General features: G+C 37.0%; 1 long non-coding RNA gene across 8 annotated transcripts in view; it reads left to right on the plus strand.

Moving 5' to 3' along the window:
- The window catches only part of LOC144615135 (uncharacterized), a 392,358-nt gene that overhangs the window by 46,065 nt on the left and 318,900 nt on the right, over nt 1-27,393 (plus strand). For 7 of the 8 annotated variants that reach the window (XR_014136567.1, XR_014136568.1, XR_013553607.2 and 4 more), the window contains exons 4-7: nt 839-1,028; nt 5,843-5,995; nt 6,311-6,388; nt 8,002-8,106. This is a non-coding gene — a long non-coding RNA (uncharacterized LOC144615135). Of the gene's footprint in view, nt 1-838; nt 1,029-5,842; nt 5,996-6,310; nt 6,389-8,001; nt 8,107-9,102; nt 9,333-27,393 lie in introns of those variants that run through there. The other variant, XR_013553611.1, reaches the window with a different exon arrangement.

Here is a 27,393-nt window from a genome sequence, read left to right on the forward strand (position 1 = left end):
CTCAATAGGCAACTGAACCAAGGTTAGCCAATCCATACCATGAACAGCAGCCCATGATGTGATGTTATCCAAAAGTTCTGTTCCTAAAAGGATGAAAGGTTATTAGTTGTGCCCATTAGATTACTTCTCTTAGGACTTTGCACTGCCAAATATAAAAAGAATAAACCAGAGGGTATCAGGAAGAGAAACAGAGAACAAGAAGAATACAGAGAATAGCTGAGTCAGTTGAAAGGTATATATTTAGACTGAAAACCCCTGGGCTTTTGCTGCTACAGCTGCCTTAGATTCTGCATGACTCTCATTCTAACCCCTATGATCTCTATCCCAGTTTCTGCCCTTCCTGATATCTGGCTTTTCAGTCTCCTTTGTCTTCTAGGAAGATACTCTAAAGATAAAAAAAGGGACTTGTTTACTTATTTCCATATAATAAAATCCATATTACATAACATAAATTTAAGTTAGTATCTGTCCTTATGGCAATGACAATGATAAAAGTAAAGTAAATAGAGGCTGTGAACAGAGAAGTTCTGAAAAATGTTTTAAATTGGAGTCACTTTCTGTTGTCCTGTCTAATAAGGAGAACAAATGGTGTGCCTAGATTTTAAACCACAGTAGCAAGTATCTCAGTGTTAATAGAGTCAGGACTCTCATTCTGCAGTTCTGAAATTTTGAATTTTGTCTGCCACCCGCCCCTCCCCCCCCCCCCCCCCCCCCCAGCCCCTGCAGAGTACAAACCTCAATTTGGTTTCAGTCTTTTAAATAGGGGAGTGTGTGCTGGTTGTTTCCCTGTTTGCTCTCAGATTATTCTCCTGCCTTTTTCTTTTTCTGTGTTGTACAGCAAGAAACTACATTTCCCAGACTTCTTTGCCAACTAGCTTCAGGTAGGTTGAAGAGCAAAAGGAAGGCAGAAGCTAGAGTAGCTGTCCCTTTCTTAGTCAGCTGCGGATGGAACTCCAGCAACACCCTCATTTGCTCTAGCTGCCACCAAACAGGTCTGCCCTCTGTTGTACAGACTCCTGGCAGGTCTGGTAAGCCTTCTGTTCTTCCAGCTTTCATTGCGTGACACTGGATTCTGGGCTCTAGGAAGACCACACCTCCCCTTCTCTCCCACCCTAGGGGCCACAGAGGCTTCTTGCTGTTGCTCAACTCTCTCTTTTATTTATTCCTTACTTGATATTCCTTTACATCTGTTTTGATTCCTTTACATCTGTTCTCTTACTACTATAACCAGATTCCTGACCTGGATCAGTTGTTTAATGGAGCATCCGTCCATATCTGTAAAGTGGAGAAAACAAGACCCAATGCAAAATGTTGTTGAAGGAATCCTATACTGTCCCATAGTGCTCTCAAGTGGCTATAGGGGACTGACTAAACACTGAAAGATCCAGGCTTCTGAGGTAGAGTCTATTTTGTTAATACACAGCAGTTAATTCTTCAGCGCTATGGACCAGCCCCAGGCTAATGAGTACCTACAGTTTAAAAACAGTGGATGTGATTAAATTAAGCCATTTTGCAGAAAGGAAGCATGAGTTGGTCCTCAAGGAGAGGTATATGTAGGTGACTGGATACTTCCTATCACAATGACTCTGGATATATGGCCTAGCACATTACCATATTAAAGTTTCCAAGAATGTCAAAGGAAAAAAGAATTAACTTTTTCTACATGGCAGAAAACTTGGCTACCCCAGCAGTTTTACACTGTACAACTTTAGCTCCTGGAGGGAAATTATGTCATCTTCTTATTGATCTACAAGTCTAAACACCCCAGACAAAAGACTGTGTTGACCACTTGCTGATCAATAAGCCATGGCTGGGGCTAGTAGGTATGACTCATGCTGTATTGAGGAGGCAGCTCCTAAGGAAACATTTGGAAAGAGTGGGAAGGCCAGCCAGTTCCTAGAGAAGGGAAAAGGGATACTGGAACAGGAAATTTCATAAGTGTTCATTAAAAAGTATGGATGAGGTAAACAAAAGAGTCTGCAAGTATAAAGATAATGACCTAGCCTAGTAGAGTACACAAATTGGGGGAAAAAAAGAAGACGGTGTTGCAGAAGAAATAGAATTTTCAGTGGATGGCAGATACAGAAGAGGAAGAGTCAAAGACAACCAGAAGGTTTAAAATCTGAGTGATGGGAGCTCCTGGGTGGCTCAGTGGGTTAAGTGTATGACTTTGGCTCAGGTCATGATCTTACGGCTCTTGGGTTTGAGCCCCATGTGGGGCTCAGTGGTGACAGCTCAGAGCCTGGAGTCTGCTTCAGATTGTGTCTCCCTCTCTCTCTCTCTGCCCCTCCCCCACTTGTGCGTGTGCGCGTGCGTGCTCTCTCTGTGTCTCTCAAAAATGAATAAACAATAAGAAAAAGAAGAATCCCTTTCTTTTAAAAAAAAAGTTAGAATCTGAGTGATGAAAGGAATATTTTGCTTAAACACTTATGTAGTACTTATGACATGCCTAGAATTATTTTTAAGTACTTTATAGAAATTAACTGATTTAATTCTTTTTTTTCTGATTTAATTCTTAATAACACCCTACTGTGGTAAGGAAAAAAAGGTACAAGGAGGTTAAGCAACTTGTCCAAGACCACAGTTAGGTGGCAGAGTAGGACTTCAGACCTAGCAGGCCTGTTATAGAGTAACAAAACAGCAGTGGCAGTCAGACTTATATGCCAAACCATCCAGGGGCTGAGACACAGCTTCTGATGATTGCTGCCATAGAAGATAGAACAAGCATCTTTTCATGACTCATTTACCTTGAATGGGTTACAGGTCCATTCCTGAATGGGTCATTGTAACCAGTGTGATAGGCTATATACATGATTAGCTAATATATATCAGGACTGGGACAATCCTACATAAGCAACAAGGACTGACAAAGGATGAGAAGGAATTCCCACAAAATAAAAATTTGGTTGCTATTGATAGACGATGAGGAAATAGAGGTTGGTGACAAAAATAACAAATGTAATACCACAAAAAAGGAAACAAAGTAGAGGATTTTACTCTTTTTTTTTTTTAATTTTTTTTAACGTTTATTTATTTTTGACACAGAGAGAGACAGAGCATGGACAGGGGAGGAGCAGAGAGAGAGGGAGACACAGAATCTGAAACAGGCTCTAGGCTCTGAGCTGTCAGCACAGAGCCCGACACGGGGCTCGAACTCACGGACCGTGAAATCATGACCTGAGCTGAAGTCGGACGATTAACCAACCAAGCCACCCAGGCGCCCCAGGATTTTACTCTTAGAAGGGACAATAGAAGCTACTGAATCAGGAGAAGAGGAAATAAGAGAGTACAGGATGGACAAGAAAAAAAATGAAAGCATGATTTGGGGTCTTGCTGAATTTGCTGGGGAGATTTCACCAGGGGCCAAGTGTTCTCCACTGCGATTGTTGGACCAAGGCAGAAAAACCCTGATCTATCACTATTCTGTGGCCCTGTTTTTTACCCCTATGTTGTTGACTTGGAGGACATACAAGTTGACCCTGAAGGTGAACCCTGTATCTCTTATGTTGAAACGTCTTTTCCTTCTGGCTGTCTTTTTATCAGTGCTGTGTTTAAGTGGATTTATTTTTACCTCCATGCTTCCTTTCATCCTCACTTTGAGCAGAAAATCAAGAAGTAGGATTTTCATAGATAATTTAATCCCATATCTATTTCAACTTAAAAAGAGCAACTCTTCTACCAGAGTGACTTTATCAAGGTTAAACAAAGATAATGTGAGAAAAGACCTCTATTTAACTGTTTCCTAATTTTTGCCCCTCATCTCTATTCTTTGAGGTGTGGTCAATCTTAGTTCAGCCTCAACATAGTTATTCTTTTGGGTGGAAGGTGTTGAAGCCAAGATCTGAACCTTGAGAGGAGAGGAAATATATAATATGTAAACATTAACATGCGGTGGCTCATATGTCTCTCAAAAATATGTGGTTGTACAAAAGGGCCCTTTCATTCAACAGAACAAGTAAATAAGGAAGAAAAGTTACTTGTGGATTTTAATTAGAATGGCCATTGAATACTAAGTAATTTTTGCTGAGTCACTCTTTTTAGAGAAATAAGAACTTCAAAGATCATGGAAGTATCTCCCTGCTACACTGAAACACAGATTTCTAGATTACTGTTAAGTGGTAGCTGACTTACTGGTTGGGCAGTGCTTAAACTGGAGAGGAACCACTTACTGAATTGTCTCATTTCCACAATAATCTGATTATGATAAAGAAAATACCAATTTATAGTCTGGTAAATCTCATAGGTACAGTTTAATAGTTTCATTCATTTCCCCTTGATATACATAATTTATAAAAGTAACATTCCTAGATGTCATTCATCTTTGGAATGAACAGTGTAGAGTATACTCCTCCTTTGCTTCCTCCTCACTACCCCCCAGATTTCAGCACATGTACATTCCCCTCTTTAAATTGAAAGAAATTACATGTTGAGTACCTCCTCCCATAATACTAAGAAGCAGAGCAACACTGTCATCTGCTTCATTTTATGGACACTAGTGATTTTCCTGTAGAGGGATAACTGTTGATTAAATATTTTCCATGCTCCTTCCACATTTCCTGGTTCTGCAGCTCTTGTTTCCCTGACTTAAAGCAAAAATATTGCTTGGTTAAGACACCATGCTCTATTTCAAATCAGTTTGCCACCAACATTTGGTTATTGGGATATCATTTAAAATACAGTCTACTCATATTTAAATATTACTCATATGACCAAAAACAAATCAGGACACCTTCTTAGTCAGTTCATTAATTTAATAAATGGATTTTTAAAGAGCTCTTTATAATTGTACTGCTTTTAGAAATATAATCTCTAAGCTTATATGTAGCTATTGTTTAATAAATTTATCAAAGCATGTACAAATGCATAAAAGCATATTTATATATCTACAACGTTTATTTACATTTACCAGCTGGAGGAATTATAACGTCTGCCAATCGCCGTATTGGCAGCAGTCATTGGTGGATCGTATTAGAGCAACTGTACCATTTTCAAAACATACCATAGCAAAACAAACAACAATAGCATCAACGCTTACCATTGGTACCACTACAACACACATTACTGATTTTATGAGGTAAGCCTGACGGCTACATTTATTCTCATCTTAAAGGAGGAACCTGAAGCTGAGCGTATTTCAGTGACTTATTCAAGGTCAGAGGACATACCCAAGGCAGAAGCAGGGAATGAAATAAGGTTTTCTGACTTGCAAGAATACATACTTTGGTATCTGGTATTTTGTCATATTGATATCTAATCTATCAAGAAAATTGGCATTGGTATTAAAAAATCCACCATGAGCCTTGTTGGATCCTGATACTAACAAATTATAGAAGGAAAAAAAGAAAGAAAATTTGCCTCTCATCAAAGTAAAATCAATAAACACATTTATACTAATATCTCACATTAAAATATTTTCACATCAATAGTGAGAATCCAAACTTCTTGGTCACTATGGCTGGCTTTCCTTATCCTCCAAAACTTTATGATTTTACTTGGTGTTAAAGCACTGGGGAAGCATGTTTGGATATCAGTCAATAGTCTACCATAATTGAACTGCTATTACCACATTAATCCAGTTTACATTACCACTTCAGGTCTGGAACTCTGCTGTTTATGTGTTATCCTTGGGTACAAAGCATTATCTTTTATGACCTAGGAATCTCAGTGTCTACAATCCTGGCTCCTTAGACACATGATGCAACCATTCCCTTCTAAAGTCTTGCCACCTTCTGAGGTTGCTGTCACAGAGCATATGTGGATACTGCTCAGACGGCTCACAGATCTCCTTCCCTTTTCAGGCTCTTCAGCTTATTAAATTGTACCACCTCTCCCTTCTTCCTAGACTTCCTGAACCTCAAAGTATCATTTCCGCTCTGCTTCTCGACCTTGCCAAAATCTCTGGAGTCCGGGGTACAAAAGACTGATATTTTGCTTGAGGAGGGGTTCTAGGGAGGACACACACATGTTATCCTGACAAACACATTACTATAAAAAGGTAATCATCTTTGCTCTTTTTAGTTATTTTAAAAAATCTACTAAGCCCCAAAGCTTTCATCTTCTATTCTGGGCTGAAATACAGAGAAATTTTGGCTGGTGACATTTGTATTGGCCTTGGGAAAGGGTAGAAGGAAAAGATCTATCCACCAGTTCTTGGTAGTAAGTGGAAATTCCTTGTGACTCTGGGCAGACTCTTATTTGGAGCAATAATATATTATTTTTATTTTTCTCATTTTAATAAGGTTAAGTATAAGATTTTCAAAAGCAGAAAGCAGAGGAAAATACACCCATTTGTATGCTTTTCTGTTATCAGCTTATCATAGATAGCCACAAAGCAGAAAGAAGTGCCATTTCTCTCCAAAATGAAAGAATGGAACATTCTCCAGAAGAAGTAAGCAGACTCATCTCCTTTTCTCATATCTATTTTTCTTGCACTCAGAAAAAATACTGACAGTGAAAGTATAACTAAGATGTTAACTCTGGATTTGGATAAATTTGATCTGTTATCAAAAGTCCTTTCTTTGCTCCATGACAAAATATATTTATACCTTAGTTTCATTCCAGTTTAAGTTCCTCTCTGAACAAACGGCCAACAACTATTGTCATTCTGGTGCTGTGTTCAACATTTACTGGAGTCAGAAGCACTGTCTGCTTCTGGAATGGTTTACCTTGCAAGGTCTTCATGCAGTTTAATCCAGTATCAAGCATTCTGTAGCACAATATATGGGAGCTTTAGATCATTAACATAATTTTTATTCTGAGTCTTCCACATGCTGCAGTGCCATGTGGTTGTGGCTGAATCTTAATGCACCCTATGATATCACTTCCCCATTTTAAAAACAAATAAAGATCATAATGATTTATTTTGATACTTTAAGATTAATTCCCTTCACTTACTTTCTTAACACCCCACAAGACTTTTAATAAAACTGGTTCATCTTCTGAAAACAGATTAAGAATCCTTGAAAAAAAAAGAATCCTTGAAAATAGTTCTATCTAACAAAGAGTAAAGTACAACTTTCCTATACTTTTGTGGAAGGTCTAGATACAGAAATATATGAAAGATGGATAAATTCAGTGGTTTGTGAGATGTCACCAGAAAACTCATTCTGTGTTCACTCTGGAATTAAGATCCAGAAAAATAGGAGAAAATACTACTTGAGAAGAAAATGCATTTTAGATTAAAGGAAAAAGAGGGGAAAATGAAATGTAATAAAATAATCATAATGTAATGAACTTACAAACATTTAAGCCCTATTTAAACTTTAGAATCCTCACAAGATCTGGATCAAAGTCTCAGAGAATGACAAATGGTGTTCATTAATTATTAAGAAGAACACTGGAAAAATTAAGAGAATATTGTACCTATGCTTAATGATATGATGTTTTTAAAGAGAGTGTGCAGTCAGAATTCTAAGATAAAACATTTCCTCAGTCTTGTCAGAGATATCTTTTTTGAGCCAGGAAAGAACCCTTGGACTTGATAGGGTTCCATAGATGTTGTGTTTGAATATGGTTACAAACTATATGACTGAATCATTAACAGAAACAGATGATGGCCAGTTCTTATTCTTGGAAGTATTTTCTTTTATATTTGGCTAGGAGTTATCCAATTGGTATTAAAAATTTTTTTTTTAATGTTTATTATTTATTTTTGAGGGAGAGAGAGAGAGAGTGCACAAGCAGGGAAGGAGCAGAGAAAGAGGGAGACACAGAATCCGAAACAGGCTCCAGGCACTAAGCTGTCAGCACAGAGCCTGACACAGAGCTTGAACCCAGGAACCATGAGATCATGACCTGAGCCGAAGTCGGACGCTTAACTGACAGAGCCACCCAGGTCCCCTCTGTAATTGTTTTTAAAAGGCACCTCTGACTGGGCTTAGGGCAGAGCCAAAGGTTAAACACTAGCTCAGGGTCACACAATATCTTGGTTTTCTGACTGTCATGCAAACAGGGTTCCCACTCTGCTACTTTGACCCCTGAGCTGTACCACCTTGTTGGCAGGCTGAGAAGATCTACCTGGGCCCAAAGCAATCATCCTGTTTCTGTTTGTGGTTGGATGGAAGATGTTCACTTGGCTAATGATCCCTGTGACCCAAAGAAAAGCAGGTGAAGACTGAGGTTAATGCAATATTGAAGTGTTAAGAGGCTTTTTCACAACTCAGGAAACTCTCTTAGCTGAGCTATTTCTCCTGAAATGTTGAGTCCTGTTTTCCGTGGCATGGTGCAGCTGATGTTGTCACTCTGTGGTCAGAAGCAGGAAAGCTGGTGGGGTGGAGAGAGATTAGTGGTCTGAAAATATGTAATTGGTATTGCATGGCAGCAGGGAGTTGACAGCCCTCAGGGACCACAAACAGGAGAGGACCAACAGCTCAAGTGAATTAAAACAAACTGTGATTTTGAAAAAAAGTAAGGGAGAAACATCACTGAGTATTTAAGAATTTGATAAATTATGGATGAATTCTGTATTGCCCTCCTTAGAAGGTAAAGTGTTAAATGAGATTATATGTAAGGATGTTAGTATTGTGCCAGGATCATAGCTATTAATTAAAAACCTGGTAGTTTTTATTATTATTGTGTATGGGGGAGCAGGTCGGTATATCTTAATCTTAGAAGCAGAATTATTTCATTGGAATTTCCCCCCATTTGCACTAGAGAATTTTGATCCTCGATTCATATCCTGTACCTGACATTGTGGGTGGAAAAACTCCACTCATGAATTTGGAGAGGGCAGGCACACTGCTACGGCAGTTGCCATCCAACTGACTGTGGTTAGTTTGTATAATTGAAGCCAAGCAAAGCTAAGGCAATGCTGGTACATGGATCCTTCTGTTAGACTAAATAAAGAACAACGAGACCATTTTTATGGGGGGAGGAGAAAAAACGTGTTTTTAACAGTAGGGAACGGCTTGAGTCTAGGAACCTTAGGCTGTGTCTAAGTGTTACCAAATATTGAGGAAAAACTGCAAAAATCTACATAGTCACCCAGATGTTTCCAGAAATCCAGTCTTTGATTTCATTGGAGATGAAATCGGGGGAAGATTAGATTTTTTTTTTCCTGGCATTGTGAGACACAGCCTCAGCATCTTTCTGGTTGGCTTATAGGTCTCTCTATTTAGAACTATGTCATGGATTCATCCTGGACCAGCACAGCTGCTTTCGGGATGTCAGTCGACTGTTAGGGCCACTCTTCAATCTATAAAGGATTGTTTATTTTGTGCAAAGTTTGCACAGGGTTGTAGCCCAGCTGGAGGTCTGGTTCATTGAAATGAGCCAGCCAAGTTTGGTATGTTGGTGGCTTCAAGTCACAGAATTAAAATTTTCAAAGCAATTACATTTACCTTTCCTTCCTGTACTCGACTCTATCTCAAGGAGATCAACCAATGAAGATCCTTCTGAAGTCCAAAAAAGTTAAGTCAGTTCAAATCTGTAAAAGTGTCATCTTGAGCATCTGGGATTTTAGCAAGAACAGTTCTTTGCTCAGGACAAGATGATAGAGAATGATCAGTATAGATGTAAGCTTAATACAACACTCTCCACAAAGCAAATCTTTTTAATGTTGGCTGTTGAGTGAATGAATTGAAATATTTTAAATAGAGGTGGTTTTGACATGAAGACCAAGATTTAATTAAACGCAACTTTTCAACTTCATTTTTCTTATGTAGAGGAAACTACATGGTTCCTCAACCATAAAATAAAAATTATAATCTATAAGAATTTTGTGAAGATCAAATCAGATATTTATAAAGAGCTATACCTGACTCGTAGTGAGTGCTCAATAAGTATTGGTTCTCTCTCAAGTTGTTCTTTTAACCCTCTCCTTAAGCATGACTTTAATTCCAGGCATAAATGCTTAGCATGCAAAGGAATAAAAGGAAAATTCTGAGATATATCCTTTGGAGATGCAATTCTAGTGATCCATTTCATATTTGTCTTCTATGATTATGTCACTGGATGGACTATACAGCAATGAGCAATGCATTCATTCAGAGGAGTATTGTCAATATTTGATCAATTTATGGTGATGAGTATACTGTATAAGGATTTTAACAAGTTCATCAAAACTCATGGGATATTTACACAGTATTACAATATCTACCTGTGAAGTTGTTTTTGAAAAAAAAAAATTGTGCATAGGATCCTTCTCATTCCATGAAAGGAATGCCAGAAAAGTAATGTTATGGCTGACCCCAGAAACTATAGCATTTGGAGAATTCACCAGTCTACCTGAAAATCCTATGAGGCTGTCTTTGTTATCCTCAAACACAGATCAAAGAAGTATACTCCAGAGTAAAACTCTTCTGTCATACTCAGTACCTATCTCATAGTCAGTACACATTTGGAGTATTAATTTCCACTGGAAATACTAGTTCCTACCTTTATTATCACATGACTTCAGAACATTGAGCCTAGGGAGTGGTAAGCTGCTGTGTAGTTCTACACTGGAAGAGTCTAGGAACTGTGAAAGGAAGCAAATCTTTAGGTCAGTGAAAGCTGAATGTAGCTATTCCTCACTATGGCAGGGAATGTAGTCAACAGAGAGAACATAGCCAGAGCATAGTCAGCTTAGTGAGACAGCCAAGCAACAGGAATAGGTATTTCATAGAGAACGTTTAAACTTTTTAAAAAAATTTTTTAATGTTTATTTATTTTTGAGAGAGAGAGAGAGAGAGAGAGAGAGAGCAGGGGAGGGGCTGAGAGAGAGGGACACACAGAATCAGAAGTAGGCTCCAAGCTCTGAGCTGTCAGCACAGAGCCCAGTTTGGGGCTTGAACTCACGAACCATGAGATCATGACCTGGGCCAAAGTCGGATGCTTAACCGACTGAGCCACCCAGGCGCCCCTTACAGAGAACATTTAGAGGGAACCCAAACTCACAAGCAACCAAATGATAAAGACTACTTCAAACAGATTTCAAGTAAACTCTCAGCATGACACAATCCCAGGCCAGATTGTATGGGACAAAAAGCAAACATTGTGAGAGATACAGAAAAATCAACAAACATAGGGACGCCTTCTTGGCTCAGTCAGTTAAGCCTCCAACTCTTGATTTCACTTCAGGTTATGATCTCCCAGTCATGGGATTGAGCCCCACATCGAGCTCCATGCTGAGCGTGGAGCCTGCTTGATATTCACTCTCTCCCTCTCTCTCTGCACTTCCCCTACTCATATACAAAGAGCTTAATGTGGGCTGAGAATGTATCTTATTTATTTATGTGAATATACCCAACATCAAACATGTGGTATCGTTGGTGCTCCATGAATTTGTTAAACAGTGGTGTGTTTGTGTGTTTCTCTGCATGTTAGTAGAGAAGGGAGTGTGGCCCAAGATACATAGTACATCATAGTGGGAACAACTATCCTTAACTTTTCATCTTGCCTGTCTTAACCCATTAGTCTTCACTGTGGCTCCAGGAACATAATACTAATTGTCATGGATTTTATACATCTGGGTGATAAGACCAATTAGTGAGAAGTAATACTATCAAAGAGACAAAGGTCAAAAATTCTGAAGATTCAACCTCATGTGTGTCATAGGGCTTAATACTCCATGGAAATTATTCAGAAATTTCTGTAATTGAACCATAATGGCTAAGATTAGGCCTTATCTGTAGACTGTTATGATAACTAATTATGGGACCACATCTATGAGAGAAGTTAACAGTTTAACATGTCATATGAACCAAAGCAATTAGTAGTTGTAAAGATTGAACTCGGTTCCACATGGGCAGGGCCAAACTGCATGACTCTGGAGGGGCACCATTCACATTGTCATCTATGTGAATTATGCTCCATGGAATAGTACAGCAGACAAGGGAAGTTATGCGTGCAACCCCCAAGGGAAGGTGGAGTCAGATGTGTAGAAGATGCTATCAGTGCCCAACTTATATCACTCAAATGTTTCCATTTGCTCTACTGGACTTCCAGCTTCCAGATACGCCCAGAGACATGTCCTCTCCAATACCTTGTCCCCCATTGTGAAAAGTGGCATGCTGGGAGCACTGGGTCAATACCCACAGAATAGTTCTTGACCAATGAATCCAGAAGTTGGGGTGTGTGTGAGTGTGTGTGTGCATGCACCCACACAAATACACACACACACACAAATATCATGTATTGATTGCCCTCAATTTATTGTGTCACCTTCCCACTTTCCTTTCATTATCACCTGTACTTGCCAAATAAATTACTTCAACTTGACTTCTTAGAATCTTTTGGGAGATCTGAAACTGAAACAAAGTATAACCTAGATCTGCTTAAAAATTTCCAGAATATGGTTTACAATTCTGGTTGCTTTAGAGAAGTCCTCTTCCTTGTCTACTGGAGTTAGAGTAGTGGCCCTGAACAGCTGTCAGGGTAGATTGGACATTCCTACAAAATATAACATGAAATCTGTGGCTACCATCTATGCCCATTGAATAAACAATTGAAAATCCTAATTAGAGGGCCCTAATGAGTCTCAAAGCATCCAAATGAATTTTGTTTTTGTTACTACCCAATGTTGTACGCCCTTTAAAGAAATTGTGGTCACAATTTTATTCTTTTTCCAGAGTACATGGAAGAGAAATGGAAAAAAATAAAAATAAAAACAAATCTTTTCTGTTATCCATTTAGGGAGGGAGCTAAATGGTAGAAAAATTTTAAATTTAGAAGAAGTGACACAGAATCTCAGAGGATGTGACACAGCAGTTAAAAATACATTAGGAAATGATGAGTATACTTTCACTTAGACCAATGAGACATAGATCCAGGCCAATGCTATCCACAGTTGTTAAAAGATACTCATTCCAGAGAATGTCACTTATTTGGAAATGAATGAAAACATGTCATATTGAATATAGTTTAGTATGGGGAATTATGACCAGGAGGCAATATTATTAATATTAATTATATTGTAGTAACAAAATAGTTTGAAAGAAGAAAGAAAACCACAAAGGATAGGCAGACAAAATGATAAACTACGTCTTTTTAAAAAGGAGATACAAATTGTGAAAGACTCATGTAAAAGGTGGGGGAATGTTGAATGTGAAATATTGAAAAGGGAGGATACTCGAAAGGAGAATTATCACAGAGGAGAAGGGAAGAATATCAGGATTGCATAGCAGAAATGGGATGTGGGAAGTCAGTAAATTAGGAGAACATATACAGGATACCAAACCCTTTGTAGGAATACTGTTGGGGACTTTAAATCTGCTCATGACATTCCTTGACTCACAACTTTCTACTGGCTGCCAATCTCCCTCAGAATAAAAGCCAAAAATCCCTCCAGTGGGACCCTACCTGATTTTCCCTCTACTTCTCTATCCACATCTCTATAACTTCCTCTTGTTCACTCATCTCTGTATACAGTGGCCTTCTTTCTGGGCCTCAAACATGCGAAGCACAATCTGTCCTATCTCAGAGTCTTTGCACAGACTCTTGCCTCAGCCATGGGAATATGCACATGGTTCACCCCACTTCTTCAAGTCTTTACTCACATGACACCTTCACAATGAGGCCATCTATGATCATCCAGTTTAAAATTTCTATCCTTCTCCTGACCACCTTACTCTGTTTTTCTAAAATATTAATTTTCACCTTTTAACAAAATGCATAATACACTTACATATTATGTTTATCTTTTATTTAACTCTTTCCCCTTCCCTTCAACTAGAATGTAAGCATGTTGAGGGTTGGAATTTTATCTAAGTTTCTTTTTTCATCGATATATCTCAATATGAATGAATGAATGAATAATGTCTTGTTGCTTGCTCTGCCAACACCTGCATCTGGCACAAAGTAGTTATTGAATAACTGAACGAAAGAAGCAATGAACCTTCATGGGCTTGACCAGAAAAATATTCTAAGTGTCAAAGTAAAATTTCAAATTAACCTTGACTTTGGTCACAAACACTCAAATGTAAATCAAAATATTATTCAAAGAACAATTGATTATCTTTTTTTTTAGCCACTGGAATTTATACTTCAATCTTTAGGTGTGAAGCATCTCATCATAAATCTCTTAAATCCAACATCTCACTTCCTAGGCTAAAAGATATGAATTTTATTTAGGTATCATTTGTGAGATAAATACAGTTTCTGGGATACAGTTTATAATATGGCCTAGGGTGATCCAGCCTGTAAGGAAGAGAATATAATCTAGTTTCTCTTCTTTCTATCTCAGTGATTCCAAATAATCAGTCACTCAATCAGTATTTTTGCAAAATTTGCAAAATTAAACACAGTGTATAAATACTGACCTTAACAAAAACATAAAAACATAATACAAGAATATTAAACTTCTTAAATAAAAGATTCTTTTTAAATAAAAAATTAACATAAAATACATTATGCATATCAGTGAGCTAGAAGTATGATATAAAATATTCTATAAAAATACTTGAAAATGGAGTAGCTTAAATTTAATGTGAAAAAATTGATTTTTGACTGAAGTGAGTTTCAAAACAACCTTGGTATTTTGACCTTTTATGAAACAAATGAATCATGCACAATCTGACCAGATGACTTTTTTCCAGAAATGGTTCAAACTCTAGCCATGTTTCCACCAGTACCTCGTGGCAGGAGGAATATTGACAAGTAATGACAGTTACTTTGACTTCTTGTTTTTGCCACAAAATCCATCTTTCTGTACTGATCAGCATTTTATTTATAGTTGGGCATGAGATCAAATGTAGCTAATTGGCTTTGGAGCCATGAGATTGGATCAGCCTCGGTCTTCCCAGATCCTTTTTAATAAGACTTGCATTTAAGGATACATTCATATAGATGAGTTGTGACAAGCTACAGTGATCCAAATTTTGACATTTTATTTTTACTCTATCACCAGTGTTCAGTGTTCAGTGTCCAAATTCAATATAACCTTGAAAGAGATCACCATAGGTAGTATTTCCATATACAGATCAAGTAGGAAGCCAGTTTTTATGCTGCCTTTCTCCTGGAGAGGTTATTACTTAACAGAGATGTCTATTTTACTTCCAGAACAAAACACTAGACTATAAGATGCATTTATGTCTTTTTTATGTTTTTTAAAGAAGGACTATATCTTTTCAGAACTTTTAATCACACAGGAGAAATTCTTTTTTCCCCCAGTTTTATTGAGAAGTAATTAACATACATCGCTGTATAAGTTTAAGGTGTGCAGCAAGATATATTGGTTTACACATATTGTGAAATGATTACCACAATAGTTTAGTTAATATCTACCATCTCATATAGAAATAATAAAAAGAAAAGAAAAAAAAAAACTTCTCCTCGTGATGAGAACTGTTGGCTGTACAGTCTTAACAATTTTCTACATATTGTATAGCAACATTAACTATAGTAATCACATTTTACATTACATCCCTAATACTTATCTACCTTATAACTGGAGGTTTGTATCTTTTGACCACATCCCTTCAGTTTTCCTCCCCCCACCGTCAACCTCTGGTAACCACAAGTCTGATCTCAGTCTATGCATTTGGTTTCCTTTTTTAGATTCCACATATAAGTGAGATAATACAGTGTCTTTCTCTGGTTTATTTCATTCAGCATAATGCCTTCAAAGTCCACCCATGTTTCCACATATAGTGGGATTTCTTCATTCTAATGGCTGAATAATGTTCATGTGTGTGTGTGTGTGTGTGCGCGTGCATGCGTGTGTGTGTGTGTGTATTATCACTTCTTCATCTATTCATTCATAGATGGACACTTAGTTGTTTTCATGTCTTGGTTATTGTAAATAATACTATGAACATGGGGGTGCAGATATCTTTTTGAGTTAGTTTTCACTTCCTTTGGATATATATATATTCCCTAAAGTGAAATTGCTGGATCATATAGTAGTTCTATTTTTAATTTTTTTGAGGAACCTCCACACTACTTTCCATAGTGGCTGTATCAATTTACAATCCCATCAACAATGCGCGAGGGCTCCCTTTACTCCACATCCATGTCAGCATTTATCATCTCTTGGGTGTTTGAAGATGACCATTATGACAGGTGTGGGATGGTATCTCATTGTGGTTTTAATTTGCACTGATGACTAGTGAGTTTGAGTGTCTTCTCATATACCTGTTGGCCATTCCTATATCTTCTTTGAAAAAAGGTCTATTCAAGTCCTTTTCTCATTTTCTAATTGGATTATGGGTTGTGGTTTTGTTTTTGTTGTTTTGTTTTTGTTTTGCTATTGAGCTCTATGAATTCTTTGTATATTTTGGATACTAACCCCTTATCAGATAAATGGTTCCAAGTATTTTTTTCCCATTTCATAGTTCGTCTTTCATCTTGGTTTATGGTTTCTTTTGCTGCGCAGATGTTTTTTAGTTAGATGTAATCCTACTTGTTTATTTTGTTGTTGCTTGTGCTTTAGGTGTGATTTTCAAAAAATTGCTACCAAGACCCATATCAAGGAGCTTTTTTTCCTATGTTTTCTCCTACAAGTTTTGTGATTTTGTTTTACATTTAAGTCTTTAATTCATTTTGAGCTAATTTTTGTGACTGGTGTGAGAGAGATTCTTATAGAATATTAAGAATGAAGATGACAAAAACAATAGATTTCAGTTGTACAAAAATATATAATATAGAAAATTTTGGCTTTTAGATAACTTCATTTTATATTAGCATGTCAATTAAAATATCTGGGAATGTTATCCTATGCTGTTGCTGCTACTGCTGATGTTGTTATCATCATCATCATCATCATCATCATCATCATGTCCAGTTTTCTTAGATTCTCTTAAGCAAAAGAAGATGACAATTATTGTTAACTCTGCCTATAGACCATATAAACCAATTTATGGGATTACTCAAAGAAAAGAGAGCCCAGCGTCTCACAGGAGGAGTTGAAAGTCACACTCAAAGAAATGTGGTCTTAAGCCCAATGATAAATTGTGAAGAGGCTGGGACAAGGCAAGGGGGGAGGGTGATGAGTGGTCAACCATGTCACTACTAATTGCAAAACCAATGATGGAGACCATGAATGCAGAAGACATTTCAAGGCAATAAAAACTTGTTCAAAAAGTAGTGTGATAGAGTCTGTCTAATATAAAACCCCAGCAGCTCATGACATTGTAGAAATATTTTCTGTAGAACTGAAGAAGGTGATTTAGAAAGGAACTTTTATTTTTTTTAACTTTAAAAAATTTATTCTTTTTGAGAGAGAGAGAGAGAGAGGGCATAAGCAGGGGAGGGGCAGAGAGAAAGAGAGAGAGAGAGAGAGAGAGAGAGAGAGAGAGAGAGAGAATCCCGAGCAGACTCCATGCTGTTATCACAGAGCCTGATGAGGGGCTCAAACCCATGAACCAGGAGATCATGACCTGAGCTGAAACCAAAAGTCAGACGCTTAACCGATTGAGCCACCCAGGCACCCCTAGAAAAGAACTTTCAAACAAAACAAGTATTTAGGACTTTTTAAAAGTAAATATGTTGTAGAATTTATGTTGGCTATGTTTTAAAACTAATTCAATACAATTTAACATTTCTTCTTAAAGTTATATTTTCTATAGAACTTTGAGCATGCCAGTCACTGTTTTGCCACCTATAATACTTTTAGGTATACAGCTCCTGAATTTACAGAGGTATTTCTATAAAATTTATAGAAAAAAAGAAATATTGCAAAATGTTAACAGTGTTTATCTATGGATGGAGAGATCATAAGTAATTTTTATTTTCTTTTATGTTCCTTTCTATATATTTCAAATTTTCTTACATGTCCACTTATTATTTTCATAATCAGGAAAAAATTACTGTTAAAATTAATTGGAATGTTCTGGGAGACCAAGAGAACAGATCACTTGGTTAGTTGGTAGAATTTTAATAATGTGGATTAGTTATTACTTAAACTCATTTATGTGCTCATATGTTGACAGTCTTTGCCTGTGGTTTTTGTTTGCATGTTTTAGGAGTTTCTTAATTGACCAAAAGACATATCTCAGGGCTAGAAATGACCAGGAATAGTTTCACTTGGTTGATGGGAAAAGGCAAATGGCTAAAACCACTAAAATGATTACATCACCCATGCTGATTCGTTAGAAGAATAGAGAGAGGAATGGAATGAGAGAACACAGATCTGGCTAGGCCATGTGACTAGTCATCAAACCTTTGTAGACATAATCTTTCCAAATCGTCCCTCTAATATACTCTTCTTCCATTCATTCCCAAAGCAATAAATGGCATCCATTCTCTTAAATTCTCCAGCTAGAAATCTAGAAAATCATTCTTGACGCATTCTTTCCCTTCATTCCTTAAATCAAAGTCTTTTTGTTCTTACATCAAAGTTGTCACTAACCATCAACTAACAAATAGATAAATAAAAAGTAATATATCTATGCACTGGAATATTATTCATCTGTAAAAAGGAACAAACTACTGATACATGCTACAACATGCAAACATGCTAAGTAAAAGAAGCTGGATGCAAAAGGCCACATATTATATAATTCCCTTAATTGGAAATATCCAAAATAGGCAAATCCATAGAGACAGAAAGCAAATAAGTTGTTGCCATGAGCCGGGAAGAGGAGGGAATGCAGAGTTAATTAGTTTGCTAGGGCTGCTGTAGCAAAGAACCACAGACTGGATGGCTTAAACTGGATGACAGACATCTATTCTGTGACAGTTCTGGAGGCTGTAAGTCTGAGATTAAGCTGTTGGCAGTGTTGATTTCTTCTGAGTCCTGTCTCTTTGACTTGTGGATGGACATTTTCTCCCTCTGTCTTCATATAGTTTCTCTTCTGTGCCTGTGTACATGTTCTAATCTACTCTTCTTATAAGGAAACCAGTCAGATTGGATTATGGCCCATCCATATGACCTCATTTTACCTTAATTTCCTCTTTAAAGGCCATGTCTCCAAATAGTCATATTCTGAGATACGTAGAGTTAGGACTTCAACTTACGAATTTTTGGTGGGCAGGGGTGGGGGGGTGTGGTGGTTCAGCCCATAAAGAGGAATGACTGCTTAAAGTATGAGTCTTTCTTTTAGGGTGATGAAAATGTCCTGGAACTAGATAGTGGTGGTGGTTGCATACATTGTGAATGTACTAAATGGCATTGAATTGCACAGTTAAAATGGTTAAAATGGTAAATTTTATGTTGTGTGTGTCTTACCACAATAAAAAAAGTCATCACCTGGTCATACTGATTTCATCTTGTAAAATGCCTCAAGTCAGTATATATTTACCATCTCTGCCACCCTAGCCCAAGCCAGCTTTATTTCTTGCATGATAAATGTCAACGATTTCAAACTACTCTTCTTGTTTCCACCCTTGCTCTGCTCCAATTTATTCTCTGCCCTGAAGCCAGCTGCGTCTTTTGGAAATGTGGATTCAATTATGTCACTCCCCAGATTAAAACATTTCAGTGATTTCTCATTTTATTTAGAATCAAATCCAAAATTTCTGGTTGTGGCTACAGGCCCATTATGCTCAGGTCTTTGTCTACATCTCAGCTTTGTTTCTCCCCCACTGCCTAATTTGCTCTAATCTCAGCCAGTCATCTTTTAACTTTTATCAAGCCAAGATCACTCTTATCTCCAGGCTTTTACATATGCTACTCCTTTCACCCCCACTGCTCTGTCTTCATTCTTTGCCTACCTAATATCTATCATCATTTTTGTCTTAAATGTCACTTCCTCAGAGAGATTTTTCTCTGATTTTCTTTTCCATCGAAATTACTCTTTTTCATAGCACCCTATTTCTTTCTTCAAAGTACATGGGACAATTAAAAATTACCTATTAATGTATGTTTATCTGTCTCTTCTACCAGATTGTAAGCCCTGTGAAAATAGGAACCATGTGTTTTTATTTAACTGCTCAGCACATCACATTGCATCCAGTATATAGTAGACATTGAATATTTTTCATTCAAAACTATTATTTGATAAATAAATTAAAAAATTAATAGTGTTAGACTAGAACATTTCAAAAGCTTTTTCCACCAAATGATAATATGGGTTGTAATTAAATTTCTTTTCCTTAATTTCAGTATTGCTTTTCAGAAGCTCATATAAACTGACGGACTCTCACTTAAATAATCTCACAGTGTTCTGGTATGGCTCTCAAAAACTCTAGTAAGGCACACAGTAAGGCCCAACTCCTGAAATAGGAGCAGGACTCAATAAACAGATGGGAGGACATAGTAGATTTAATCAATGAAGTGAGAAATTAGTCTTTTGTTTTCTTTGATAAATGTATAAAAGGAAAAAAAGAATTTAAAATAATGTGAAAGAAGGAAAACATAGCTATAGATAGGAAATGTCAAGAAATATTGACAGGATGCACTCATAACTTTTGCTCAAAAAGAATAATAAAAACAAAGAAAATGAATGGTTAAGAAAGTATAAATTACTTTAAATGACTTGAGAAGAGGTAAAAGTTGAATACATCAATAACCATATTAAAAATCTATCCCTATAGGGGCGCCTGGGTGGCTTAGTCAGTTGGACGTCCGACTTCAGTTCAGGTTATGATCTCACAGTCCATGAGTTCGAGCCCCGCATCAGGCTCTGTGCTGACAGCCCGGAGCCTGGAGCCATCTTTGGATTCTGTGTCTCCCTCTCTCTCTTCCCCTCCCCTGCTCATGCTCTGTCTCTTTCTGTCTCAAAAATTAAAAAAAAATAATAACATTAAAAAAAATTTTTAAAAAAGAAAAAAAAATCTATCCCTATAAAAGACACTAGCTCAAAAGTAATTCATAAGCCAATCCTACTTAACTTTGAAAGAAAAGAAAATTACTGTTTAATAATCTTTACAAAGCATTAAAAATGTTGAAAACTTCAAAACTCATTTAACTAAGCTGCATAACTCTGAAAAAAAAGAAAACTATAGATTAATCTCCTTTACAAACATAAGTTAAATATCTTAATTAAATATTAACAAATAAAAAGCAGTATTTTTTTCAGAGTATAATATAAATGCCCAAACATGATTATTCTAGAGGTGTAATAATGCTTTAGCATTGGGAAATCTATTTATATAATTCAACTGGATTAACAGATTTGGAGAACATTATATAGTTATCTTATTAGAAAAGACATTTCTGATGAAACAATACAATTCTTCATAAAGTCAAACTAGGAATAGACAGGTTCTTTCTTAGTTTAATTTTTAAAAATAAATCTGTCAGAAAAACTTAGCAAATATCATAAAGGTGAAACGTTAAAAGCATTTCCCCTGAAGTCTTGACCAAAATAAGGATGTTTAGAACTATTAAGACTAGAACTAGAAGTCCTAACCAATGCAACAGGCAAGAAAAGAAAATGAGTTAGAAGTACTGAAACAAGAGACTCAAACTTGTATTATTTGTAAAAATAAAATTGGTAGAGAGAAGGAACAGAACGGTAATTTTAGTAAAATAGGTTGATACAATGTCAACATATAAAAATCAATCTCTATTCTATATACAAGTAAAAAACTAATTAGGAACACAAAGAAAGAGGCACCTGGGTGTCTCAGTTGGTTAGGTGTCCAGACTTTTGATTTCATCTCAGGTCATGACCTCACAGTTGGTGGGATCCAGCCTTGAGTCAGTCTCTGCACTGATGGTGCAGAGCCTGCTTGGGATTCTCTCTCACCCTCTCTCTCTGCCCCCTCCCCTACTCCCTCTTATTAAAAAAAAATTTTTTTAATCTTAAAAAAAAAAGAATCCAACTCAATGGTGATAAAAATTATTAAAGTATCCATAAGTAAACTTAGCAGAGTGCATAAGACATTTATAGGGAAAATTACATAACTTTACTCAAGTGTATATAATAAAGCCTGAGTAAAGAAGCCTCAGGAAGAGAAAACTCAGTTTTGTAAAGATGTTAATTAAACCTAAATAAATAAGTAAATTACATACAATAATGAATTAAATCCTAATAAGATTTTTTTAAATGAAGTTACAAGTGTCTTTTAAAATTCATCTGAAAGAGAAAACATGCAAGCATATCCGAAAAAGAAAAATTGAGAACGATAAACAATGAGAGTGTAAGTTGGGAGGGATGGTCATTCCTTTGTTTTTTATTTTTCCTTAAAGAAAAGAACATTTCTACACCTCCTTGGAGGGAGATATTATTGGAGTAAATACTCCAAGAAAACTGGGTTTGGGATGCTGGCATTCTCTTCCTTGAACTGGTTGAGTAATTGCTTTGCAGATCTCATTCTCCCCACAGTTAGACCCTAAGAACTAGATTTGTAGGGAAGAAATAGAGTCTCACTTTGGCCCCAAGCTAAACTATATCCTTTTACACAATATATCAGAAGTTCTATATTTTGGGGAGATTATTGGACACTATTCAGCCAGTGCAAACCTCATGCTGTACGTTTTCTTTCTTATTGTACTGTAAGTGCCTATTGTCAATTTTTGAGGAATCTAGAGAAAAGGATGATGAGTACTCACCAATCTTAAATCTCCGAGAAGGAAGTTGTCTTATAGGAATCTCAAAATGAACCAAAAGGCAAAGACACCTGTTAATTTAAGATACAATTAGGATTTCTAATAATGAGAAAATGATAGTGAGGTAATCAGCTCTCCTTTTGTTTCAAAAAGTTAAATCTGTACCTCACAGCAAACTTAAAATAACTTTTGGATAATTAATCAAATACAACTACAAAGCCTACAGACTTCTTAAAGGAATGTACAGGAAATTATTTTGACGATCATGGAGTTGAGGGGACCTATGAAAGACATTAAACCCCAAACCCGTAAAAAACATTAACAGTTTTTATTTTATAAATAAAAACAATGAGATAATGACACCAAATTTAAATGCAATAGCAAACTGGCAGAAAATGTTTGCAACAGATATGACAGAGAAAGAACCATCAAGAGGTTCCTTCCTACAGTCAATAAGGAAATGCAAATAACCTAATAAGATAAATAAACAATAGTTACAAACTGTCAATTCTTAGAAAAAATACAAATGGCCAGCATACATCTGAAAATACACTTAAACTCATCAGATTTCAAGAAAATTCAAAGTGGCAATTTTCCCCCATCAGATTAGCAAAATTTGAAAAAAACTAGTATGTAAACTGGTGCTCTCATGAACCATTGGTCAGTATTTAACTTGGTTCAATCTTTCTCAGGTCAATTTGATGATATATTTTTAAGATTTACATGTTCTTTAGCCAACAATTAATTCTTTCTTTAAAATTCCATGTTTAATGTCCTTGTTCTCTCCTGCAGTGATGTTCTTGCTAGATCTCCACCCTTCAATGTGTGATATCAAAACTCACATGCTCAGTTTCAGCCAGGAATACTTCCAAAGCTACAACTCAGTTTCTCCCCACCTGTTCAGCTGTAGTCTCTCAACCACACACCCAGGTGGCTGGGTTAAATCTCAGCCCCATTGTGTGGCAGAATCAGAACCCTCGTCTAAGACCATGTAGGCAAAAGGTGAAAAATTCAACTACCTGCTGGATTCCAGAAAGTAAAAGAAATGAATAAAGCAGGGAGAGTAGAAGTATATATGCTAGTGGTAGGCTTTGGAAAGCAAACTACAGTGCATGTACTCTGGCCAAAGTAATCCATATTTATATGTGAAATATCCAGACTTTTAAGTAGTTCACTAATTTTAGTTGGTTCACAAAAATAGTTCACTGAAAGTTTAGTTGGTTCACTAAAATATAATTTGTGGAGGGCAAAGGAAACATAATTTGACTCATGAGCAATTTCTTGATAAGCCTCCAATCTAGCTGTGGCTACCAGTCCAATATTAACTTGATTCACAATTAGTTTCCCCTGGTGGCATATAGTGCCCTGACTGGCCTACACACCCTAGGTAAAGCCATCACAATTCATTGGAGGCTCTAGAAGTACTGATCTTCCAAAAATAAAGGGTCTTGTTAGGTCACCTTTCCCAAAGCTCCTTGGCTTCTCTGCAGATAGATAAACCTCTTACCAGTGACAATTCTGTATGCCAAGAGGATGGTGTGGAACTGAACAGTATTTAATTAAACCACTGAAGGTCCTGGTGATCTTCCCACAAACAAGGGTGACTGCTCATCCTTTTATTACAAAGTCACTCAAGTGACTCAACCAGAAGATAAATCTGCTACAACTCTATTCTCTCTTCCCCCAGAAAGAGACACATCTGGTAAATCACACATTGAAAAATTAATGTTCTGTATACTAATTCCCCAACCACATGATGGCTAGTACAAAAGCCGTACATTTAGAGTGTTAGATAAACAACAAACACAAAATGTGTTCTGCTTACAGAGAAAGAGTTAAGGGATCACAACCTCTAATTTAAAGACCAAGGTTACTTTATCCAGTTCAGAGAGTAGGCACTGTTTTCATAGAGTAATGAATCACATTTTTTCTGCCCCACAGAATTCTAATGCTGTCAAGAATGGTAAGATAGATGATCCTATTTAAAATTATATTTTACAAAGCAAAACAGATATAACTCAGTAACTGTGCATCTAATTGACTTAATTGCCTCATTTATCACATGACTTAAGTGAGCTGATGTTTTCTACTCTGCTTCACCCATGTAATTCTTGTAATGTAAGAGCTGAGACATGGTGCCAGGCATGAGCGAGAAATCCTCTCTCCTGAGAAAAGATATCATTGAAGTGATGTTGGCTTTGGGTTCCAGTTTATTGAAAAATCAATGTCCATTTGTGCGACCAACACATATGGCTTTCTTCCAGGCTGATGATGGCTTTGGGAGGCTGGCTATCACCTAATGAAGTCAGATCAGCTTACCCAACACCCAAGTTACAGTTGGCAAAGTGACTTTGTCATTAAAATCCAGTTTATCATTCCTGTTGGTGTTTTTCTTCCCATCTCACCCCCTCCTATCTATTTCTCCTGAAGCCACAGTATTGTTTTTCTCTCTGTAGATAACAGACCAATGGCTCCAGTTTTAACATTTAAAAGGGACTCTGTATGATGTTTGGTGCTCAAAGGATAAACAACTTTTTCATATGTATGTGTCTGTCATTAAAGGCAGAAAAACACATATATAAGTAGATAGTCCAACTCAGACTTGACTCAAAATAGACATTTTTACAACTTAGAGCCAGATTTGTAACGGGCTCCATTGAAATTCATCAGGTTAGCTGTCTTGGGTAAATCAACAAAGCTAAGTTTGTTTAATGTGTTGATACATTCCAATAAACAGAGTCCAGCTAACATTTTACATGAGGCTTTAAAAAAAATAATTACCAGTAAAGTAATACCATTTCTCCATTATTAAATGGAGTGGCAGTCTAAATTGCAATGCTGTTTTTTTCCCCCAGTGTTCTTTTTCCCTGGAGAATACCCCCAGAGTGATAGTCACTGGCCTCAGAAGCTCTGGTAATGCAGTGGGGTTTTTTTTCCTCCTGAATCTGCCAAAAGCAACAAATAATTCTGTTAGGAAGTGCCAGCTCCATCACTAAGCATGGTCACTAGATTCTTACTTGGGTCTATTCTGTGAAGACCTCCCTCTCTATTAGTTAGGAATGTTTTGATTACAGGTAACAAAACTGGCTGATGTTAGGGGAAAAAAAGAAAAAGAAAAATTTATATATATAAATGTGCAAGGATGGCACAGAATCAATGGGAAGATAAAGAACCAGCATAAGACTGGATATGAACCAAAGCATTTTATGCCAAGAGGGAAGAAGCCAAGGTCTTTCAGCCTAAACAGGCTGGTCTAGAGCTGCTGCTACATGCAGGACACCATGGCTGCTGCTGCTGCTGCTATGAAAGAATCTAAATGTCTTTTGTCCCTTGCTAAAAATCACACTCCCATGCTGGAGCCTCTGGTTGATTGGGCTTCGCAAAAAACTTGTAGTCAAAATAAGATATTAGAAACAAGAGAGTATATAGTCATTTTTGCTTAGCATTCCTAAAGAGAACAAACATTTAAAAGTCTGCAATGACTATAGCATGTCTGAACTGGCAAGTGGTATAAACTGGAAGTGATCAAGGATATTTTGAAGGATTCAAGTTCACTGCAATTTTGACCATGAAGAAATGCCATCTACTGAGAGAGAGAGAGAGAGAGAGAGAGAGAGAGAGAGAGAGTCAGAGTCATGTTAAGAATTTTTTGTAAATAGGGGCGCCTGGCTGGCTCAGTCGGTTAAGCCTCCGACTTCAGCTCAGGTCACGATCTCGCGGTACGTGAGTTCGAGCCCCGCGTCGGGCTCTGGGCTGATGGCTCAGAGCCTGGAGCCTGCTTCCAATTCTGTGTCTCCCTCTCTCTCTGCCCCTCCCCCGTTCATGCTCTGTCTCTCTCTGTCTCAAAAATAAATAAACGTTTAAAAAAAAAAAAAAGAATTTTATGTAAATAAACATGTTCCTGTAGGAGGCATAATAAATAGGGAACCAAAAGATATGGGAATAAGCTAGTTAGGAAGTAGAGTCTCCAATAAAAATCTCAAGGTTAGGGGTATAAAATTGGTGTACAGAAATCGGTTGCATTTTTATACACCAATAATGAAGCAACAGGAAGAGAAATAAAGAAACTTATCTCATTTACAATTCCTAGGAATTATAAAATATCTAGGAATAAACATAACCAAAGATGTAAAAGATCTGTATGCTGAAAATTATAGAAAGCTTATGAAGGAAATTGAAGACACAAAGAAATAGAAAAACATTCCATGCTCATGGATTGGAAGAATAAATATTGATAAAATGCCAATACTACCCAAAGCAATCTACACATTCAATGCAATCCCAATCAAAATTGCACTGGTATTCTCAAAGTTAGAACAATCAATCCTAAAATTTGTATGGAACTACAAAAGACCCCGGTCAGCCACAGTTATAGTGAAGAGGAAAACCAAAGTGGGAGGCATCACAATCCCAGACTTTAGCCTCTACTGCAAAGCTTTAATCATCAAGACAGTATGGTACTGCCACAAAAACAGACACATAGCCAATTGAATAGAATAGAGAACCCAGAATTGGACCCACAAATGTATGGCCAACTAATCTTTGACAAAGCGGGAGAGAGCATCCAGTGGAAACAAGACAGTCTCTTTAGCAAATGGTGCTGGGAGAACTGGAAAGCAATGCACAGAAGAATGAAAGTGGACCATTTCTTACACCATACACAAAAACAAACTCAAAATGGATGAAAGACCTAAATGTGAGGCAGGAAACCATCAAAACCTTAGAGGAGAAAGCAGACAACAACCTCTTTGACCTCAGCCGCAGCAACTTCTTGCTTGACACATCTACAAAGGCAAGGGAACTAAAAGCAAAAATGAACTATGGGGACCTCATCAAGATTAAAAGCTTCTGCACTGCAAAAGAAACAATCAACAAAACTGAAAGGCAACAGATGGAATGGGAAAAGATATTTGCAAATGACATATCGGATAAAGGATTAGTATCCAAAATCTATAAAGAACTTACCAAACTCAACACACAAAAAAACAAATAATCCAGTGAAGAAATAGGCAGAGGACATGAATGGACACTTTTCCAAAGAA

This window comes from Panthera onca, chromosome F2, assembly GCF_046562875.1.
Source record: "Panthera onca isolate mPanOnc1 chromosome F2, mPanOnc1 haplotype 2, whole genome shotgun sequence".
In the NCBI taxonomy this organism is placed as follows: Eukaryota; Metazoa; Chordata; class Mammalia; order Carnivora; family Felidae; genus Panthera; species Panthera onca.